This window comes from Aegilops tauschii, chromosome 7, assembly GCF_002575655.3.
Source record: "Aegilops tauschii subsp. strangulata cultivar AL8/78 chromosome 7, Aet v6.0, whole genome shotgun sequence".
In the NCBI taxonomy this organism is placed as follows: domain Eukaryota; kingdom Viridiplantae; phylum Streptophyta; class Magnoliopsida; order Poales; family Poaceae; genus Aegilops; species Aegilops tauschii.
This window is the reverse complement of record NC_053041.3, coordinates 65,706,532-65,729,777: the sequence shown is the minus strand read 5'-3', so window position 1 is coordinate 65,729,777 and position 23,246 is coordinate 65,706,532.

The following is a 23,246-nucleotide window of genomic DNA, read 5'->3' as shown; positions in this document are numbered from 1 at the left end:
GCTCCTCGGAGCCTATTGAATAAACACTTTGAGTCATAGATTCTTGTTGTGATGCCATGTTGTATTTGCACATGTCGGGCATATTGTGTGTATGTTATCGAAATGCTTGGTATGTGTGGGATCCGACAACCTACTTGTTTATTCTTGCACTAGTAGAAAAAGGGTCAAATGTTCGGCTCATTAGTCACGGTTTGTATTTGAGCCGGCAGTAATGTGACCATTAGTGCCGGTTCCAATGGCTAGACGGGCTGCTCTCATTAGTATCGGTTCGTGCCGAACTTTTAGCACCAGTTTGTGCCACGAGCCGGTAGTAAAGAGAGTGGTGGCAGGATGTTGTCAGTCTGGGGCCTCTCCAACACCTTTAGTACCGGTTCGTGCCTCGAACCGGTACTAAAGGTCGTCCTATATAAACCCTTCATCCACCCGCGCTCTGTTCTTCCCCCTTTCCCCTCTCCTCTCTGTAACACCCCAAAAATTTGACCTTGTTTTATTGATTAAAATTTTGCCAGGATATTAAATTTTTATTTCTCTGGATTTATCTTTGATTTCAGAAACCCCTCTGCACTTTAATATTGTGGGTTTTTACCTCAAGAGGAAACTTTCCAAAAATATTCTTGGACTTGTACGCCCTCTTTATAAAAACAAATTATTTATCAGTGGATTTATTTGCATAATTATTTTTCATGAGATTTATTCTTTTAAAATGATCTTTCATAAATTTGGAGCCCCTTTTTTGCACTGCAACCATTTGATAAATGCTTTTAAAATTTTCACCAAAATTTGGGGATATCATGTGAGGTTCCCACATCACTTTTATGCAAAAATATCTTTTGGTTATTGGAGATTTTGAGCTCTACATCAATTATTCAAATCTGGTCCAGTAGGTATTTTTGCACTACAACCTACTTCATTCTGCTCCAGTTTGGTGATTTGTACTGCAACCCTAATTTATTTTGCTCTGGTGCCCATGACCTTTTTCCTACTTATGGTCCTCCCTACCAAACCCTTAAGTCCAGGAGATTGGACCCATTGGAGTATTTTTGGTACATGCAATGATAGCCTTTAGTTTCTGCCCAAAACTGGTTTTCTCAAAATCTTACACTAACAAATTTCTGTTTTTGCCAAACTAACCTTACCACTTTCTTTATTTCCTAAAGAGACTAGGATCTGGAGATTTTTGCCACCCCAAGAGTTGCCTAGATGCCCATGGCATTCTGTCGAACACCCTGTGTGCAGGGACAGTTTTGGCATGATTTCTAGTTTGCATTGTGAGCTTGAGCCCCTGACCCATCCAGCATGTCCACTAACCTCCTAGCTATCCCTAACCCTGGCCTGTTAGCTGCCAGCCCCACCCAAGCTCTGTAGCACGCGCTGGCATTTCGTCGAGCACCTAGTGTGCGTGCTCTGGGCGCGGCCAGAGCGCGCGTTTTGCACGTGCGTGCGCACGGGTCGCCGCGTCGCACCCCGGCCCTTGCTCGCCTGCAGAGCCGCGCCATGCACTCGCCCACTCACCAGTAACCTCCAAGCCGCACTGGCGCCCTACAGCGCCGCCGTCAGAGCTCCCTTGGCGGCACGCCGGCGTCAGCAGCGGGCTCTGCCGTGGACGGCGCCGCCCAAGCCACCTGCGCGCGCCAGCTGCCCCCTGGGAACAGCGCGAGCTTATCCGCAAGCCGTCGGCACGCGCTCGTCGCCGCCACGTAGCCGTGCAACCACAGTACAGCGGTCGCCGGTGATCTTATCCTCGGCCGCCACGGGACCAAACTCGAGCGCCTATTTAAGGGGACCCCGAGCTCAACCTAGCACTCAAGCAACCTCATTCCAACCTCATAGCCCACAGCCAGCAATCGACGGGGAGGGGCCTTCTTCCTCGTCTCCGGCCCGTTCGGCCGCCGCCGAGCTCCGGTGCAATACGTCGCAGCCAGGCCCTCCCCCGCCCATCCAACGCCACCAAACGTCTCCCCATAGTCTTGTGGAGCTGCCTAGCGCATCAGCCTCGACCAAGGACCACCACAGCCCGAAGCTCACTTTGCTCCCGAACCGCCGTCCGCCGCGGAGCTCGCCGCCGGTGACTTCCTCCGTCCCCACCTGCCTAGCGCCCACCGGGAGGACCGCCCCGGTCTGGCGGATCCATCCCCGCCCTCAGGTGCCCTCGGGGAGCTGCCGTTCGCCGACGGCGATCGCCGGAGCCCCGCCCCGTTCGGGCAGAGAGAACGGAGGGAGAGGAAGACCAGTCAAACCTGACCAGTGGGCCCCCTGGACCCACTGTCAGTGACCCGCGCGCCCGTCCTCTCTGGTTAAGTGAAAGCGCAAAATCCCGAGTACGTCTCCTCTGCTTCGAAAGTGTAGTCTCCCCCGAAGCGTTTTCCTTTTTCTGATTTTATTAAAACAGAACTTTGACTAATCTTTGACTAGCTATAACTTTTAAAATAAAACTCCAAATGAGTTGATTCTTTTTCCTACCTCTCTCAAATTTCATCTAGTTTTTTTTAAGTTTTTTTAATATTTGGGACAACTTTTTGTACTGTTTTTGAAATATGTGTTATTTGAATATTTTCTCAAAATAGGATTTTGGAGTAAAGGCAACCTTCAAAAGTGCACCCCCACATGCATACACTTGAAGGCAAGCATCCTGAACCCTGGCTTAATAGTTTTGGATGTTGTTGATACAGTTACAACATCACCTTGACTTGGAGCATACGCTATTTATTGTGACGATAAGATCATACGCATGATTGCATAATGGAGATTTCTTTGCTGTTATAAATGGATATGCTGGTGATAGTGATCATCCTCGTAAGCTTCTCATGCATACCGGAAGGAAGACGGGAAAGTCGCGGTCTTGGGTAGACACGAGCTTGTCCCTAGTTCCTCGTTGAGACGAGTAAGTCCGGTATGGCATGGTGAGGCTTGATGAGTGGTGAGCTTATCTGTTATTGAAAATATTTTTGTTATGCTAATCATGCAGGGAACACTTGAACCTCCTGAGTCGGCCTTAGATCGAGTCTTGTCCAGTAACCCCCACACTTGCTTCGTACTACCACTTGTCCCTGCCATAGGTAGGGTACGGTTCAGTAAGTTGTCAACCCCTTTGTAGCACACACCGTACAGAGAGGCCGTGATGAGGGTCCCATGGCCATGGATTAAAGCCAGTCATCCGGTCCAGGGGCATGGGTGTTTCGGTTGTAGCCGAAGGGGTAGCTCCCCTAGTTTGCGCGCGGTATAAATTTTGTGATCCCATGCTACGTCGAGGTTGTAGCCTCCCCACTTAGAGTTTCGCTTGACAGGTGTCGTGAGTGATTCCAGACACAGATAAGTTAAGCTGGTGTGTGCAGGTCAGGCGTGTTTTCAATCAAAAGACCATAGACGGAATTAGTCCCGATGGACTACAGAAATCCGTTACCCGTGGGTAAAGGGTACCCCCTCTGCAGAGATTATACATCTATTCGAATAGCCGTGTCCATGGTTAAGGACTACAGTCTGGGACAGGTCAAGTGTCGGTCTTAGTGTCGGTCTTCGGAGGAAAAACTGTTAAACCAGAACTTGGATCATGACTTGTGACTTGTGACGATTATGATTACTATTATTGTGGACTAACCATTTACTTTATTTGTATTATTGAGTATCCCTGGGATGGTTCTACCTCCTGGATACCCACTGCAACTATTCTATTATAAGCCCTTTATGTGGTGTCGCATAGACGCCCGACTGCGGCATGCCTGCTATTTTCTTTATGTTGTAAGCCCTTTATGCGGTGTCGCTCAGACGCCCGACTATGGCATGCTTGTTATTTCTTTTAGTTATAAGCCCTTTATGTGGTGTCGCATAGACGCCCGACTGTGGCATGCGTATTATTTCTTTTATTTATAAGCCCCTTATGTGGTGTCGCTCAGACGCCCGACTGAGGCATGATTTATTTTACTTTCCTTTCGAGGCGTCACTTTAGACACTCGATCGGTGCATTCTATGTCTACTCCCGTAATACATTTTTAACTTACATGCGTGCATCATGAATATTTTGTTTATCTCGTGACTGACGTTATGGTCATAAAATATTTCAGAACATGATTATCTCTTATTATATTATACCCGTGTTCTTGATGTTTGCGAGTACATTCAAACGTACTCACTGGCTTGTCCCTGGCTATTGTCTTGGCCAGATTTATTGCGTGGAGAAGAGCGTTACGACGACGGCCCCGGAACCTACGCAGTGTTGGCAGCAGCCTCGCGAAGATAGGAGTTATCCTGGTCAGCTGTTCTTGTGGGAAATGGAGTCCCATAGACGCAGATGAACCACAAACCGCTTCCGCCATCAACCACTAGAAACCAAGTGTTGTACTCATAGGCCACAATGGTCTTGTACTTCATATTTTGTGCTTTGCTTGGAATTCTTGTATCAAGTTGGTGCCTCATCAGCTAACAGTAATCCTGGGGCTGGTGAGCACAAGGGCCATTTTCTGGAGAATTAATATCCCGAAAATCCGGTCCTGACACTCTCTATTCTTCCCTTCTTCCTCGAGCTCATCACACATTTTGCCCAAATTTTGTCAAGATTTGAAGGCCCCCATCCATTCAAATGATCACAAAGGTTAGCAACTTTGTCCTTTCATCTCTCATTGCTAGATTAGCTCTTACAATGGTTTATATAGTGATTAATTTGTGGGTTTTAGTAATTTGGGAGGAATTATATGTGGTAGTATTTGATTTATATGCAATTTGAGGTCAAAATAACAGTTAGTTTGCATATGTAGGTGTGGTTTACTTAGTGCCTTCTAAATCTCCGCCGTAACCACCGTCGATCGCCCGCACCGTCCCGTCGCCGGCCCCACCTTGTGGTGAGCCTATTGTTCTTATCTTTTTTATATAAAATTTTTATGTTTGTGTGATTTGGATATATAGTTACTCGTATAATTATCTTACCCGTACGTTGTTTATTATACATAGTGCCATGGTTTTGAAATCTATCCCCGTCGGCCCTCGTCTGTGTTATGATTCGGATGTGGTGTATTCTCTTTTAAAACTATTTGTTGGATCTTGTGTTTATGACAAATTATGCCCATCAAGTTGACATAGATATTTTTATCTAGTAGGTATGTGAATCGGAAATTCCAACCGACCCTATTGTCGAGAGGTTAAATTTTGTTGAAAGAGAAAACGAGTATTTGAAAGAAAAATTGAAAATAATTGAGGGGGAGAAGTTGAAATTGGAGTTGCATGTTTCCGATGTCGTCGATGATCACTAGATCAAGATGGAGAAAATGCGCTTGAAGATTAGAAATATTAGAAAATATGCCATTGATAGTGAGGCTTGGTATCATTATGCTGTTGGATCAATTGTTACCTTAGTTGCGATCTTGATCGCATTTGTTGTTGCATTTAAATGCTTTAACTAGAGAGTTATTTGTTTGTTGCATTTAAGTGTTGTATGAACTTGTATTATTTTGGTTTTTTCGGTGTTGTGTAATGAAGATGAGCCGACAATGGATGTATGATGATCGATGCTCTCCCGAGTTCATTAATGGTGTGCATAATTTTCTGCTTGCAACTGAGGCAAACAAGCGGGCGGATGGTTTTATGCCTTGTCCATGTGCAGGCTGTAAGAATGATCACAATTACTCTAACTCAAGAACCATTCACATCCACCTGTTTGAGTCCGGTTTCATGCCCCACTATAATTTTTGGACCAAGCACGGAGAAAGAGGGGTTATGATGGTAGACAATGAAGAAGAAGAGGACGACGATAGCTATCCTGGCCATGGGTTCCCTGAATACGATGATACAACAATGGGGGAAGAAGCTGAGCCGGCAATGGGGGAAGAAGCTGAGCGGGCAATGCGGGAAGAAGTTGAAGAAGAGGCATCAGATGAGCCCGCTGATGATCTAAGTCGGGCCATTGCCGATGCAAAGATAAACTGCGCAAGTGAAAGGGATAAGAAGAAGTTGTTGTACCCGAATTGCAAAGCTGACAAGAAAAAGTTGGGCACCACACTGGAATTGCTGCAATGGAAGGCAGAGAATGGTGTATATGACAAGGGATTTGGAAAGTTGCTGGTAATGATAAAGAATATGCTTCCAAAGGACAACGAATTGCCCGAGAGTACGTATGAAGCAAAGAAGGTTGTCTGCCCTCTAGGGTTAGAGGTGCAGAAGATACATGCATGCCCTAATGACTGCATAATCTCTTCATCATTTTCTGAAAATTTCTGAAATTTTTAGTAACTCAAAACAAAAGTGAACTAAACTCAACAAAATTGATAGCAACTACTCCCGCAAGTGCCTAGAGACTATATCATGCATTAGAACTACTTGGGACCATATAAATTTGACATGCAAGCTCAAGAACAGGTTCACCTAGGCAGCAAAAATTTGCAATGAATGAAGCACTAGAACAAAGAATAATTGGACCATTGGAGGAGTCACATAGCGAAGAACAATCCCCCAAAGTAGTTTTGTGAGTGGAGCTTTGAGCAAGGAGATCGAAAATCGCAGCAAAACGAGCTAGAACACGAGTTTGAGTTGTGTGGTGATTTTTTCTGGAGGAAGACGAAGTGTGTGGGTGCTGGAATAAGTGGAGGGGGCCACGTGGGGCCCACAAGGCAGGGGGCGCGCCCAAGGGGGTGGGCGCGCCCTGGACCCTCGTGGCCAGGTGGTTCCCCCCTCTGGTGTGTTCTGAGTGCCAAATTCTTAAATATTCTACCAAAAATCATATTTCAATTTCAGGGCATTTGGAGAACTTTTATTTTCGGGGTATTTTTGTATTGCACGGATAATTCAGAAAACAGACAAAAAAATACTATTTTTTCTTTATTAAAACTAAATAACAGAAAGTAAAAGGAGGGTACAGAAGGTACAGTTGTGCTTTGTAACTTAATCCATCTCATGCTAATCAAAAGGAATCCACTAACAAGGTTGATCAAGTCTTGTTAACAAACTCATTCCGAATCGCATGAAACCGGAGAAATTTCGAATAACACTAAGTTACCTCAACGGGGATATGCACGTCCCCAACAATAAGAATATCATATTTCTTCTTGACAGTAGGAAGAGGAAATTCAAAACCTCCAATAGTAATCGATGGAATTTTTCCAATAGAGTTGCTACTGTGGACTTTAGGTTGTTTCCTCGGAAAGTGTACCGTATGCTCATTACCGTTAACATGAAAAGTGACATTGTCTTTGTTGCAATCAATAACAGCCCCTGCAGTATTCAAAAAGGGTCTACTAAGGATAATCGACATACTATCATCCTTGGGAATATCAAGAATAACAAAGTCCGTTAAAATAGTAACGTTTGCAACCACAACAGGCACATCCTCACAAATACCAACATGTATAGCAGTTGATTTATCGGCCATTTGCAAAGATATTTCAGTAGGTGTCAACTTATTCAAATCAACTCTACGATATAAAGAGAGAGGCAAAACACTAACACCGGCTCCAAGATCACATAAAGCAGTTTTAACATAGTTTCTTTTAATGGAGCATGGTATAGTTGGTACTCCGGGATCTCCTAACTTCTTTGGTATTCCACCCTTAAAAGTATAATTAGCAAGCATGGTGGAAATTTCAGCTTCCAGTATCTTTGTTTTATTTGTAACAATATCCTTCATGTACTTAGCACAAGGATTCATTTTAAGCATATTAGTCAAACGCATACGCAAAAAGATAGGTCTAATCATTTCAGCAAAGCGCTCAAAATCCTCATCATCCTTTTTCTTGGATGGTTTAGGAGGAAAAGGCATGGGCTTCTGAACCCATGGTTCTCTTTCTTTACCGTGCTTCCTAGCAACGAAGTCTCTCTTATCATAACGTTGATTCTTTGATTGTGGGTTATCAAGATCAACAGCAGGTTCAATCTCTACATCATTGTTATTGCTAGGTTGAGCATCAACATGAACATCATCATTAATATTATCACTAGGTTTGTGTTCATCACCAGATTTGGTTTCACCATCAGAAATAGAAATATCATTGGGATTCTCGGGTGTGTCAACAATAGGTTCACTAGAAGCATGCAAAGTCCTATCATTTTTCTTTTTCTTCCTCTTAGAAGGACTAGGTGCATCAACATTTGTTCTCTAAGAATCTTGCGCAATTCTCTTAGGATGGCCCTCAGGATACAAAGGTTCCTGAGTCATTTTACCCCCTCTAGTCATAACTCTAACTGCATTATCATTTTTCTTACTATTTAATTCATTGAGCAAATCATTTTGAGATTTAGGGACTTGTTCTACTTGAGTGGTGACCATAGAAGCATGTTTACTAATAAGTTTAAGTTCACCCTTAACTCTAGACATATAATCACTCAAGTGTTCAATCATAGAAGCATTGTGTTTCAATTGTCTACCAACATAAGCATTGAAGTTTTCTTCTTTAACAATAAAATTATCAAACTCATCTAAGCATTGGCTAGCAGACTTATAACAAGGAATATCACCTTCATCAAATCTATAGAGAGAATTTACCTTTACTACCTGTGTCGGGTTACCAAGACCATGTATTTCTCCAATAGGTGGTAAATTCTTAACATCCTCAGCTTTAATACCTTTTTCTTTCATAGATTTCTTTGCCTCTTGCATAACTTCAGGACTGAGAAATAGAATACCCCTCTTCTTCGGGGTTGGCTTAGGAGTTGGTTCAGGAAGTGTCCAATTATTTTCATTAGTCAACATATTATTCAATAGCAATTCAGCTTGATCAGCAGTTCTTTCCCTGAAAACACAACAAGCATCACTATCTAGGTGGTCTCTCGAAGCATCGGTTAGTCCATTATAAAAGATATCAAGTATTTCACTTTTCTTCAGAGGATGATCAGGCAAAGCATTAAGAAATTGGAGAAAACTCCCCCAAGCTTGTGGGATACTCTCTTCTTCAATTTGCACAAAATTATATATTTCCCTTAAAGCTACTTGTTTCTTATGAGCGGGGAAATATTTAGCAGAGAAGTAATAAATCATATCCTGGGAAGTACACACACAACCAGGATCAAGAGAATTAAACCACATTTTAGCATCACCCTTTAATGAGAACGGAAATAATTTAAGGATATACACTACTAGGGAAAACCCTAGCAGTAGCGCGGGTATTTTGCCTATTAGTAGCGCAGGATGACGCGCTACTGATAAGGCACTACAGCTAACGTGTAGCAGTAGCGCCTGTCGTCCCACGCTACTGCTATACATGGCTAGCAGTAGCGCGCTTTAGTGCAGAGCGCTGCTGTTAATATCTGCAGCGCTTTTTAGCAGGAAGCGCTACTGGTAAGGGAGCGCTACTGCTAACTTTGTTCCCCTCGCTACTGCTAGTTTTATTAGTTTCTTTTTTTTTGCATATTTGTTTTGTATTTGAATAGGCTTTATACAATAATCTTTAGCATATCATACACGTACAAATGTAATCATAGCATATACATACAAATAGTCTCATCAAATCATGTCATCATCATAATCAGCATCCAACACAAAGTGGTCTCTCATCATCATCTAAAAAATAGTGATACAAGTCTCGATTACTTGCAACTACATCGTCATCCATCTAAACAATGATATACGCGAGAAGAGCTATCACTTTGAGTGAGAGCGGAACTATACAGAACATGAGTTCGTATCCCTCTCTCGCATTAGCGTGAACCTAAACTAACTACTGCCTGTCGCTCGGAAACCGGAAACCGGTACACCTGGGCCTGACATTCCGGCCACTCGTCGTATACTCCTGGCGTAGCACTTCTTCGCCAACGATGATCTATACACCTGCATCGTCACATGAGTCTATGATATGCAACATATATAGTTGAGCAACGGAAAGAGACAGACTTGGCAAAAATAGAAGCAACGTATCATAAGCATAAATAACAAAGTTCATCGTACCCAAAATGCCCTAACTAGAGTGATCTTCGCTAGTCGAGAAGAACGGTTTAATTACATCACAAATAAAGTTTCGTCGTGCATAACTCAAAGTTTCATCATACAGATAGTATGGACTAAACGGACACATTGTCATATATCGACAATCACTCCAACATGTCGTGCCATCCATCCAAGTCAGGGAGATAGTCCCCGAGCTTAGTGAAAGGCTTCAGATCGAGACGCTAAGCGGCTACGCGTGTTCGGACGTCTTCCCGCGACATTTTTCCTTCTTCGTAGAACATCCCAGTTTTTCCGACGACCTCCTTCATGATGATTTGGGCAAGTTCGCGCTGGATGTGATAGAACTCAGCTCGAAGTCGATGATCCTCAATATCTCCTAAGTTCTTTGCCCATTGTAGAATATGGGCATCGCCGGATCTAGGTGACATGTGAAGGTTCTGGTGATCCCGTCTGTACTCCAGCATGTGGTGTAGTTCATAGAATTCATCATTAAGAGAATCACTCGGTTGGTGGATGCAGCAGAAGTCGGTCTTATGGCCGAAGGCGGGCCTGCCGTCCCTTTTCTTCTTGTCCTTGACCTCTCCACCCCGTGCACCGTAGTAAAACATAGCACTGTCAACAACAGACTTGATGTGGGTGTAATCCTTTTTGTTAATGTTCTTCGACGAGTCCAAGTAAAGAGCGTGGGAGTATCGAGGGTAGAGGATGATGAGGACAGCGCGCCCGCCGCTGCGCAAAGTAAGTACACCTCAAATTAATTAGCCTCCACCGTGCAAATGAATGATTGAAATCAAAGAAGGTTATCCGCGCGGATGACTTACAGGGGATGATAAGGCATGAGAATCGCCTCCTTGTCCTTATTGGCGAGCATGAAATTGGCGATGTGTTCCCTCGCGTATTCACGTTGCTCTGCGCAGACTCCCAAGAAGCCCTCGTGCATGAAGTACGGGTCAGCGACACAGATATGAGGTATCTGCTCAACCCCGATGAGGTAGTTCATGTGCAAGGCATAAAGGCGGACAAACGTAAAATCCAGCTTCTTCAACTGAAACATGTCGAAGATGTAATCGAATCGAAGGAAGAACTTCTCCGCTGGGAATGTGTCGACGTACGACAATTGCCGCGGCACGTTAACCACGTAGAGTGGGTATCCTGGATTTTTTGAGGCGATGAGGCCTTTCTCTATCCGCAGCACATCGTCATGAAGTCTCCTTAAATCACCAAATCTGGCCCCTAGCACTGCTTTAGGTAGGATTAGTTGACCGGGGATATACCATTTTGCCGCACCGGGGATATCTATGCGGTCTTGAACCCGAGGCTGCTGAGGCGGCTGGATCATAGAAGCAGCTTTTTTGCCTTTCCTCAGTCTCTACCTAGACTTCTTTACTACCGGTAGGTTGTCTATAATACATTCAGACTCTGGAGGCGGCAATTCAGGCACCGACTGATGACGCTCAAACCCTAAGTAGGCGCCAGTATTGACATACTATTGAGTGTCATCCTCATCTATGGAGACGTCACCAGCGACTAATGGAGCCTCTTCCTCACCCCCTCCGCTATCACCCAGCACGACAGCCGACGCTAATTGGGTAGGTGAGGTGTTGATGTTCATACCTAACTGTGTGCTCGTGGGTGTGCTCCCGGCCGCCTCCAGACGAAGCAGACTCTTTGCCACAACAGGACCCAGCCATTGCAACAATCACCAAGCCGCCGCGGGGTCTCGTCGTCATCCCCCACTAGTACCAGAGGAGCCAAATTCTCATGGCCCGGTTTGACCTAGGCCACGGAAACCTTGAAGACGTCCGGGGGGATCGGCCGGCTGTGGAACAATGGTTCCTTCGGCTCCATTATCGTCGCCTTCCCCACATCCACCTTCTGGTCGCCGATGGTGTACAATATGGTGCACGGGGATTCGTCGTCCTGCAAAGAAAAGTCTGCGACATGAGACATCCGAAAGGCAACGAAAACGGGAGATTATACATTTACTGAAGGGGGCCGGTGTGACAGATACCATGAGGGCGTCGAGTTCAGCCAAAGATGAAGCACCGCCAAGCACGTCCTGTGCGGGAGCCGGTGCCGGAGCAGGTGCAGGAGCCGGTGCGGGAGCAGGTGCAGGTGCAGGTGCTGGTGCAACGCTAGTCGAGCTGCTCCCGAAGAAGTCAGCAAGGGGAAAGTCCGCTGCATTTTTTTTTGGATTTTTCCTGCTCCAATTGAAAATGGCCGGAACCAAGGTAGTAGACATATCTACAAGCACTTGTTTTGCGGCAGCTACCGCTTTTGCGACTGTCTCAGATGATTTCTTCTCAACCGCAACCTCAACATTCTTGTCGATGTTTTCTTCAGTTAACCTCCGTCTTTCCTTTCTATCCTCTGTGGTATCACGGTAGTACTTCTTCCACCTGGCACCGTCTCCGACACCGTGCACGCGCCCATACGATGGTCGAGTCTCCACCGGGAGTCCTTTCAATATGTTCAACGCCCGGTTGAATGGAGTGTCCCACTTGGGCCTCGCCAACGCCTTAGATGGCGAGTCGCTTTCGGCCGCAATCCTGTGCTGCTCTCTCTAGAAAAGGCACAAGGATCATTTACAAATATGACTAACGTGCTGTCGAATTGATCAGAAACTAAAATTACCAGCAGTCTCATGAACTCCGTCATGACCGCGTTTGTCTCGAAAACCTTCTTCACTGGGTCCCAATGGTGCCGGGCCCTGAGGACGTCACGCTCCTGCGGGACGGTGAACTCCGCCAAGGGATATGGGATGCCCAGACTCACGGCTTTCGCATCCTCCTTGGCCCATATGGACCTCTTCCCGCCGTAACCACGGCTTCCAAGGTGGTGGCACCCAATGTTCCTCTGTTGAAGCCCCTTCATGTACTTCGACTTTTTTTGGCAGCTTCGGCCTCGCAAGCCGCCTTGAATATTTGAAAGTGCTCTGCCGTGATTGTCGGATTATTCTTTACAATCTCGGAGTACGGTTCCTTTTTGTTGGCGATCCGATATTTCACCCTTGATTTCCAGGCGGCCAACGCGCCGCTAAACTTGGTCATGGCATGCTTGTTTATCTTCTTCATTACCGGGTCCTAATCTGGATCTTTATAATCCTTTTCATTCCGGCCCGGGAACAAGAATATCTGGTGCAGCTTCTTTAGGAGGGAGGGCCTCATATTATCTATCTTCTCTAGTTTCTCATCGTTAATGGTGGCGGTTGTCCGTATGATGCAGCCTATTTGATTGCCGTAGCACGGGCGCGCTTCCTCGGGCGCGTTTGGCTCAAAATTGTCGTCATCCACCTCCGTGACCACCAGTCTAGTAGTCCTGAGCTTGTTAGGAAGCCGTTGTCTCTTTGCTTTTGGTTCTATACCAGCTCAGCTAGTCTCGGCGTCGGTCTCAGTCTTAGCGCCGGTCTCGATGCTGGTCTCAGTTTCAGTGCCGGTCTCGATATCGGTCTCACTCTCTGATGTGACAGGTGGACCCAGCAACATCAACTCTTGATCGTTGGCTTCCCTCAAAAATTCTTCTGCCGCCAGGTAGACGTTGTCGCAGTCACCAGAACCCTATCCTCCATCCTTGCTAGCCATGTTTCCTACGATTAAATCTAGTCAATTAATTCTAGACCTAAAAAAATGAATAATGACATAAAAAGGCCTATGCTTTGCAGGAACGTTGACTCCTTCCCAGTGTGGCAAATCCTGGGCACTCGATATGTCCTAGTTTGTAGCACAAGTCATGCATAAATTCACGGAAAATTTCGGCATGACTTTTGCTAAAAAGTGGACAAATCGAGAACCTGAAATTTGCCGGAATGGAAATGAATCAACATTCCGGCAAAACATAGGCCACTGGCTTCATTCCCTGGAAACAACAAAGCCACTTGGGCACAATCGAACCACTTCAATGAAAAGATATAACATGAGCAAACACTATTGAGGAATTTGCATATAACATGGCCACTTCAATGAAAAGATATAATCAACAATAATGGAATATGCAAATGAACATCAATGACATATATCATATAACAACAATCTTGTTTTTTGTTTACATAGCAACAATTAGTTTAACCAAGTTTTTGAAAAGAAAAACAATTCTGTTTTTTGTTTATAGCTAAATGCCATAGCTACTATTTTTTATTTATAGCTAAATACTTTTGTTTTTTGTCTAAAGCTAAAAGTCTAGGAACTCCATTTTCTCTAACCCTTCTGACCTCACCAAAATTTCCACAGCAAGACCTTAGTACCTACACCCAATTTCTTCAAAAAAAATCTTCAAAAATATTCAGGTCCATAGTCCAAATAATTCAAATTTCATTTGAATGAAATTTGGAACAGATTCAGGTCCATAGTCCAAATAATTTTTTATAGCTAAGTGTTTTTTGTTTATAGCCTCTATTAATTTAAATCTAAATGCTACTATTATTTACATACCCTCTATTAATTTAAAGCTAAATGGAATTACTGTTTAGGCATTTTCATAATAATTTGCCCTAGCTAATTTCCTAAAAAAAATTGCCAATAATTTTTCCTAAATGCTAAAAAATGCCTACTGCCCTAAACAAATCTAGGGTTCATATGAACACCTAGGGTTCATATGAACATCAACACAGCATCAACATATATATGAATTGCCCTAGCAGAGAGAGAGAGAGGGGGGGTAGGGGAGAGGAGAGTCAGAGCCTTACGGTCGGCGGCAAGGGCAGGCTCTGGCTTGGGCGGCGGCGGTGAGGTCGAGGGCGGTGGCGACGAGCTCGAGGGAGGTGACGGTGAGGTCGACGACGGCCTCGGGCGGCGGCGCTGTGGTCGAAGGCCGCCTCAGGCGGCGGCGGTGTGGTCGAAGGCGGCAGGGCGACGGCGGCGATGGAGCAATTGGGGGAGAGGGGTAGTGGAGGGGGAAGGACTTAGCGAAATTTTGAGCCCGCGCGGCCGGGGTTAAGTCAAACTAGCAGTAGCGCGTTTTGCTGAAACACGCTATAGCTAAGTTAGCTATAGCGATTTCCAGCAAAACGCACTACAGCTATTCCTTTCTTTTTTATTTTTATTTTTCTTTTGTTTTCTTTACATTTTCTTTTTTTCATTTCTCCTTTTTCTATTTCTTTCATTTTCATTTACTTTTCTACTTATTTTTCTATTTGTTTTCTTTTTCATAGCAGTAGCGCTCTACAGCATAAACGCGCTACTACAAAGTTCTTAGCAGTAGCGTGCTTCTGGAAGAACCGCTACTACTATTCCTAGCCTACCGGCACCAGCGAGGGAATTATAGTAGTAGCGCTTTTCCGCGCAGACGCGCTACTGCTACAACAATGGTTGTAGCGTGCTTTTGTAATAAGCGCTACTAATAAGTAGCAATACCGCCGTGTTTTGACCAGCGCTACTGCTATACCTCTGTGTATAAGGTTTTCCCTAGTACTGATAGTAGTAACGAATTTTCTCCTCAAAAGTGAATAGGGTGGCTATATCATTTAATTTAGTAAGATGTGCCACAACAGTTTCAGATTCATAGCCATAAAAAGGATCAGATTCAACCAAAGTAATTATCTCAGGATCAACAGAGAAATTATAATCCTTATCAGAAATACAGATAGGTGAAGTAGCAAAAGCAGGGTCATATTTCATTCTAGCATTCAAAGATTTTTCTTTCAGGTTAGCTAATAATTTCTTAAGATCATATCTATCATTGCAAGCAAGAAAATCTCTAGCAGTTTCTTCATCCATAACATAACCCTCAGGCACAACAAGCAATTCATATCTAGGGGGAGAGTCTTCATGATCACTTTCATCAATATTACCAGTTTCAATAATTTCATTCTCTCTAGCCGTAGCAAATTGTTCATCAAGAAATTCACCTAGTGGCACAATATTATCAAGCATAGAAGTAGTTTCATCATAAGTATCATGCATATCAGAAGTGGCATAATCAATAACATGCGACATATCAGAACAAATAGCAAAAGCATGTTTAGGTGTCGCAAGTTTACTCAAAACAGAAGGCGAATCAAGTGCAGAGCTAGATGGCAGTTCCTTACCTCCCCTCGTAGTTGAGGGATAAATCTTGGTTTTCCCATCTTTCAAGTTCCTCATAGTGATCAACAGATATAAATTCCAGGTGACTCAAAGAATAGAGCTATGCTCCCCGGCAACGGCGCCAGAAAATAGTCTTGATAACCCACAAGTATAGGGGATCGCAACAGTTTTAGAGGGTAGAGTATTCAACCCAAATTTATTGATTCGACACCAGGGGATCCAAAGAATATTCTCAAGTATTAGCAGTTGAGTTGTCAATTCAACCACACCTGGAAGACTTAATATCTGCAGCAAAGTATTTAGTAGCAAAGTAGTATGGAAGTAACGGTAACGGTGGCAAAAGTAACAGTAGCAATTTTGTAGTAATTGTAACAGTGGCAACGGTAAAGTAACAAAGCTAAGATCAATATGTGAAAAGCTCGTAGGCATTGGATCGGTGATGGATGATTATGTCGGATGCGATTCCTCATGCAATAGTTATAACATAGGGTGACACAGAACTAGCTCCAGTTCATCAATGTAACATAGGCATGTATTCCGGATATAGGCATACGTGCTTATGGAAAAGAACATGCATGACATCTTTTGTGCTACCCTCCCGTGGCAGCGGGGTCCTATTGGAAACTAAGGGATATTAAGGCCTCCTTTTAATATAGTACCGGACCAAAGAATTAACACTTAGTGAATACATGAACTCCTCAAACTACGATCATCACCGGGAGTGGTTCCGATTATTGTCACTTTAGGGTTACCGGATCATAACACATAGTAGGTGACTAATGACTTGCAAGATAGAATCAAGAACTCGCATATATTCATGAAAACATAATAGGTTCAGATCTGAAATCATGGCACTCGGGCCCTAGTGAGAAGCAATAAGCATAGCAAAGTCATAGCAACATCAATCTCAGAACATAATGGATACTAGGGATCAAACCCTAACAAAACTAACTCGATTACATGATAAATCCCATCCAACCCATCACCGTCCAGCAAGCCTACGATGGAATTACTCACGCACGGCGGTGAGCATCATCAAATTGGTGATTCCCCTCTCCGGAGCCCCGAACGGACACCAGATCAGCCCTCCCGAGAGAGTTTAGGGCTTGGCGGCGGCTCCGTATCGTAAAACACGATGAATCCTTCTCTCTGATTCTTTTCTCCCCGAACGTGAATATATAGAGTTGGAGTTGAGTTCATTGGAGCACTAGGGGTCCCATGAGGCAGGGGGCGCGCCCCCCACCCTCGTGGACAGGGTGTGGGCCCCCTGGTCTTGATTCTTTTGCCAGTATTTTTTATAGATTCCAAAATTATTCTCCGTGAAGTTTCAGGTCATTCCGAGAACTTTTATTTCTGCACAAAAATAACACCATGGCAATTCTGCTGAAAAAAGCGTCAGTCCGGGTTAGTTCCATTCAAATCATACAAGGTAGAGTCCAAAACAAGGGCAAAAGTGTTTGGAGAAGTAGATAGGATGGAGACGTATCAGTCAGCCTTCTCCGCCGCCTCAGCAATCGCGGAAGAGAGCCGCCGCAGCTATGGTGCGTAGCGGTATGAGTCGAGGTAGTACAGGAGGTACATGCGGAGGCAAGCGATATAAATATGGTCCAAGCCTCACTCCTCTTCCTCAGAGGCCATACAACATGACCGAGGAGCAAAACACAGCCATGGTGAAGGCCCGAGTGGATGCCCATTTTGGACTGAAACCGCCACCGCCGCCAAAGGAGAAACCACAAACACAGCCATAGTGAAAGGCTTGGGAGCTGGTTTTGCTTACTAGCTAGCTAGATGTTAATAATTAAGTCTATAGGGTTTAGGGTAGTTGATTAGTGTTATGCACATGCCTGCTTAATTAAGACATGCAAACGTGTGTGCATGCAGTTACCACTGGATCTTGCTAATCATTAAAGTTGAAGAAGGAACAGTTGAAGTACTAGACTCACTACTTAAAAAAGAAAGTGACTTCACTATCTTGAATGGGATAGTCGACAGGAAATTTCAATCATTATTAACTATATCTCGGCCTATTTAGTTCGTCATTTCCTGATATATATATATATATATATATATATATATATATATATATATATATATGAACTATTTAATAACCCCTTTATTCATTTTGTTTGCCGGTGGGCAGGGCTTGGGCAAAGTTCATCAACGTGACTCTAGGCAAATGGCGAAAAGAGCTGTTTTGGTTTCGACCCAAGGTAAGTAATTAAGTAGTACTAGCTAGCTACCATCTCTTTAATTCTTGTTTCAATACCATCAATTAATTATCATGCTTGATTAATTATTATCTGATTAAATTCTATTCTTGTAAAGGCCCTGAAGCAGGTGCCAGGGACTGAAGTGTGTGCATACTACGTTTGCGAGAACATTCGCATGATGGCGTCCGAAAGGAGCAAATTTGATAGACAGTAATGGGTACGTGTGCCAGAACACTATTCACAATTTTTACATGAGTATCGATATCTAGTCACACAACTAATACACATGCATATTGATCTCCTTCTTAACAGTTCAAAGACGTGCGGGAGCAGCTCCTACCAACGGAGCGCATACGAGCACTTCAAGAGGAAATAGCGGGATTTTTGCTCGACCAGGTCATAGATCCCAAAGGAAAATACCATTACTCGCTACCGCCCCCATGAACAACTCCCAATTGTCATCGTGCCACGAAGGCACCAAGGCAACATGTAGGAGAAATTGTATATATACCTAATTGTGTGTGTGTCTATATATATATATATACATGTGTATGTTTGAATAACGGTGGTTGTGAGACATTCCATGAAATATATATATGATCGGTTCTACGAGAAATTCTATTTATATATATGCGTAACGTGTACAATATGTAGTATCGTAAAATACCATCAAACGAAAAAGAATTAAATGCAAAACACAAAATTAAAGGAAAAAGAAATCATGAATCAAAAACCCCCAAACATTTTAGTACCGGTTGGTGTTACCAACCGGTACTAAAGGGCTCCCCGCCCCCGGCGCTGGCTCGTGCCACGTGGTGGCCCATTAGCGGCGGTTCATGGAGAACCGGTACTAAAGGGGGGGACCTTTAGTCCCCACCCTTTAGTGCCGGTTACAGAACCGGCACTAAAGGCCTTTACTAAACGGTGCTATAGCCCGGTTCTGCACTAGTGTTGGTTGCCTTTCTTACCAGGAAATGTCTCCAGGTGCTTCCACTGAGCCATGGTAGCTTGCTACTGCTCCGGAACACTTAGGATGGCTGGCATGTGTCCTTCTTCGTACCTGTGTCTGTCCCTTTGGAGAAATATCACGCGTTGTTCCTTTAAGTCCTTGTAGCTTGCTACGACTTGGGTTCATACGTTGATGATCGACACGTTCGTTGCTGGGTCATGTATGCATGTCCCTGTAAGTTAGTGCCACTTTGGATTCACGACTAGTCATGTCGGCCTGGGTTCTCTATCATATGGACGCTAGCGACACTATCATATACGTGAGCCAAAAGGCGCAAGCGGTCCCAGGCCAGGTAAGATGGCACCCGTGGGGATACCGTGCGTGAGGCCGCAAAGTGATATGATGTGTTACATGCTATATCGGTGTGACTTAGGATTGGGGTCCTTACAGCTTTGGTATCAGAGCCTGACTGCCTGTAGGATTACCAAGCCAAACTGGTCGAAGTTGAGTCTAGAAATTCTTTAGTTATATAAGGGAATTGATTGTGGTAGGGAATGTAAGGCTCTTTTTACTCCTTATACCATATGCCCTTCTGATCCGAGTCATCATATCTTTCCTACATGGTTAAGGAACTAGGCTTCTCATCTTTCTATCAGGATCATGTGTTACTAATCTGTAGACTTATAGGATTGATGGTTTCAGGCCTCAGTTCAGTTCCTAGTACTTCTGTATGTTGACAGTTGATCTCGGAACCTTGATATTGTGATTTTGAGTGCTTATGCCACCATCTTTGCAGGATGTCTCAAATCTTTTTGAGCATTTACAGCCGTTATGCTGTCCGAGTCATCCCAGGTTTCTTATAGTCTGATGCATTTGCAAATCCTTCCTCCCAGTTCCCGGTGTCCTTTTGGGTCAGATTAAGCACACAAAACGGTCTGTTGAGGTACTCCATTGCCTTGACATATATGTTGGAGCTATTATTATGACCCTAGGCATCCTAGAGAACCACCCAGTAATCTAGCCATGTTTTATGTTCCCAGTGTGATGATTCTGGCCATCATTTTCAAAAGCATCTCCTGATGCCATTTAGTTAGTAGGCATTCTATTTTTGGGTTTTGAACCCAAGATTCCCTCTAATAATTCATGTTGATAGTGTTTGCTAGTTCCTTTAGGATATTAGTAACCTTTGTTATAGTATTTGAGGTCTGTGGTATATCGTTCTTCCAATACCATGAACCATTATGGCAGAAGTCCTTTTGCACCAAAAGATCACAACCAGAGTTCTCTTGATGAGTTCCCCATTCTATATTGCGACTCTGCCAGTCCTACCTCTCTGCATGGATTATCCGTAAGAAACCTGTTGAACTTGGTTCGACATATTAATCTATGCATCCACAACTCAGAAAGTTATATGCTCAGTTGAGTTGTCTCTCTTTAGTTGTCTTCTGGCATCCGTCTATCAATTGATAGTCGCGGGTATATCATTGCATTCGTTCATCAAAGTCTAATATTCTTGTGGTCCGTCAGGCCATTCTATTTTGGAATGACTAGAGAAACAAACTCCAGTACCTTATCCATTTCTTGGATTGGGTCAAAGTAGTTGTATTCCGTAGATCAAATGCCAATCTAGCTTTTGTTCTGTTCTACCTTGGAGTATTACCGTCTTTATGTCAAGAATGTCATTGAAATTGCACAACCTTTTATGAGTTCTTTATGTAGTGATACTTCTCGCCATCATTATTCATTCTTCGGTCCCCGTGTTGTTGTAACCGGAATGCCGACAAGTGAACTGTGATGTGTGAAATCAATACTCCTAGCAACCCCGTTGCTTGGTAGTAAATGGACAATAATCTCATTCTTAGCAAGTTAGTTATTGAATTATCATTCTAAGAGTGATTGTGCTACATAGTCCTTATTTCTGGTGCACTCTTCGATCAATGAGTTAGGCTTGTATCAAACCCTCGTTCTTTTGATCATATCATCCTGCCCTGAAAAGCAAGATTGTTCTCGAGCTTAGTAGCATATCGGTGGTTCGTGATCTTCCGAATATCTTCTCAGAAGTATTACCAGGTTGTTCCCTGACCGTTATGTTGAGTTCGTGATCAAGTTGGTTTCTTGTAAACTACCCCTTCTCCACGATTCTGTGTTGGATACCCCTGAGCTAGTTGGTTAAGCTAAACAACAACTTGGAGATTTGGAAGATAAAAGCTTGCCTAACTTAGTTCGTTCCGGAGGGATATCCTTGTGTTTGTGCGTGTCGAAGAAAGATTATACATCGATTGATCTCAGTGACCAATTGTTGGATCTATTGTCTTGTCCAAACTTTGATTTGAGTGTGGGCTATCCTCAAATCAAATCAGAACCAACGATGTTCGTCATGTTGTCTTACTCATGGTTGCTTCCTCGAGCATACACCATTATATCTTTTGGGTATGACCAATGCTTTCACCTTGTTCACATAATTGTGGAATTCCATTTACATGGAAACCTGGATGAATTGTTGTTGAGCCCATCGAAAACATTCCTATATTCTCCATGATTTGTTGGACATTAAGCTAGTGTTGGAAACTTTTATAAGCATTATCTTCATGTTCTGTTCATGAAGCATATGTTCGGATGAAAGAAGTGACTTCCTCTAATACATGTGCATTTGATGCAAGTTGCCGTCGTGAATTCGAGAAATTCAATGTTGCTTCCTCTGGAATCTTCTCAAGTCAGTCATGCATGTGTGAAGTATACTTTGGTTTGTGAGATTAGCTACCTCCATTCCACATGTATTTTCCTAGCACACCAAGCCACTGATTGATTTGTTCAAGGAGAAGAAGTTTCTACTTAAGAGCTAGACTTACGCAAGGACTTCAATATCCCCGATGATGGTTCCCCACCTGAACTCGGTAGTGTTTTATTATAAGACTACTACGTGGTCATGCTTGTCTTGGACAACGTGTTCACAGGTTTGTAGCAGAACTAGCTCATGTTTTGGAGCTTGCTAACGTAGTTCATTTCCCGAGAATCTTGCAACGTCATCTCGTCGGTTTGTGTTGCAAACTTTCTTTACAGACATGCCGAGTCTGAAGTATCCTGTTACCAACCAGATCTGAACCTCAGCCAGGTATGATGGTTGGAAAATCCCCAACATTTGCATTTTGTTCCCAGCTTGCACCGCCATTGTGCCAATTTCCCATGGGCTGCCCCTCTCAGTAATTGATGTCTAGGATCATCTTCAAAAGTGGACTTACCATGGGTCCCATCCATTTCCGATGATAAGCAAAAATGATCCATTGCGTTGTCTTCAATAGGGTAGTTCACATCATCCATTCTAGTATGAGTATGCCATTCTTCCGAACTCCTTCAAATGATCGATTGAGATTTGCCTTATACTGGTATAGAGAGTTTCAATGATCTAAATATCAAAAGTAATTCTTTTGCCACTTAAAGGAATATTCTACGAGTCACCTTCCCTGAGGTGCCTCATTATGGAATTAGGGCAATTAGCTCCTCGCTACCTTGACCCCGCCCACCATCTTCTTTAAGCATGGAATGGTTGCCTACCAATTTGAACCCTTGTCATCTACTTCTTCCATTTCTCCTGGTGTGTGTTTTGTGTATCAACTCAAGAGGTGTTCTTATGTCTCATTTCGTGAGTTGGTCGTGAGTTGCTCGATCTCCAAGAAGATCGATTCCCGTAGAGTTTCCTTTTGTCGTTATAGTGTTGGCATGAATGTCTCGAAAGCAAAGATGTCAAGACCAAGATGATGCAATGAATCAACATCTTTGAGAACAACAATTGGGTCATGAAGATTGTGTTAGTTTGTGTCCCCTTTTTTCTTCTTACCTCACGTCTTGAATCTCGGGAAGCAATTCTTGTTTAGTGGGGGTGAGTTGTCACGGCCATAAAATTCGCTTGTAGCTAATTACATGAGTGAGCATCTTGCATCATGTCTATATTCTGAAAGTTGAATTGAGGTTAGTTGAAACCCTCAGAAATAAGTTCAGAAATAACCAACATTAGAATCTCATCAAAGAAGCCCAAGAAAATGTTCCTGTTAAACCTTGAAAAATATTGGCAAGAATAAAATTCAAACCAATATTTTTGGAGGCTTCAAAATATTTATTTTGGGGCTTTGATTTAAATCATAAACTATTTGAATTGGATTAATTTCTGATATAAAACAAATACATGTCCAATAATCCTGAAACTTTATGAG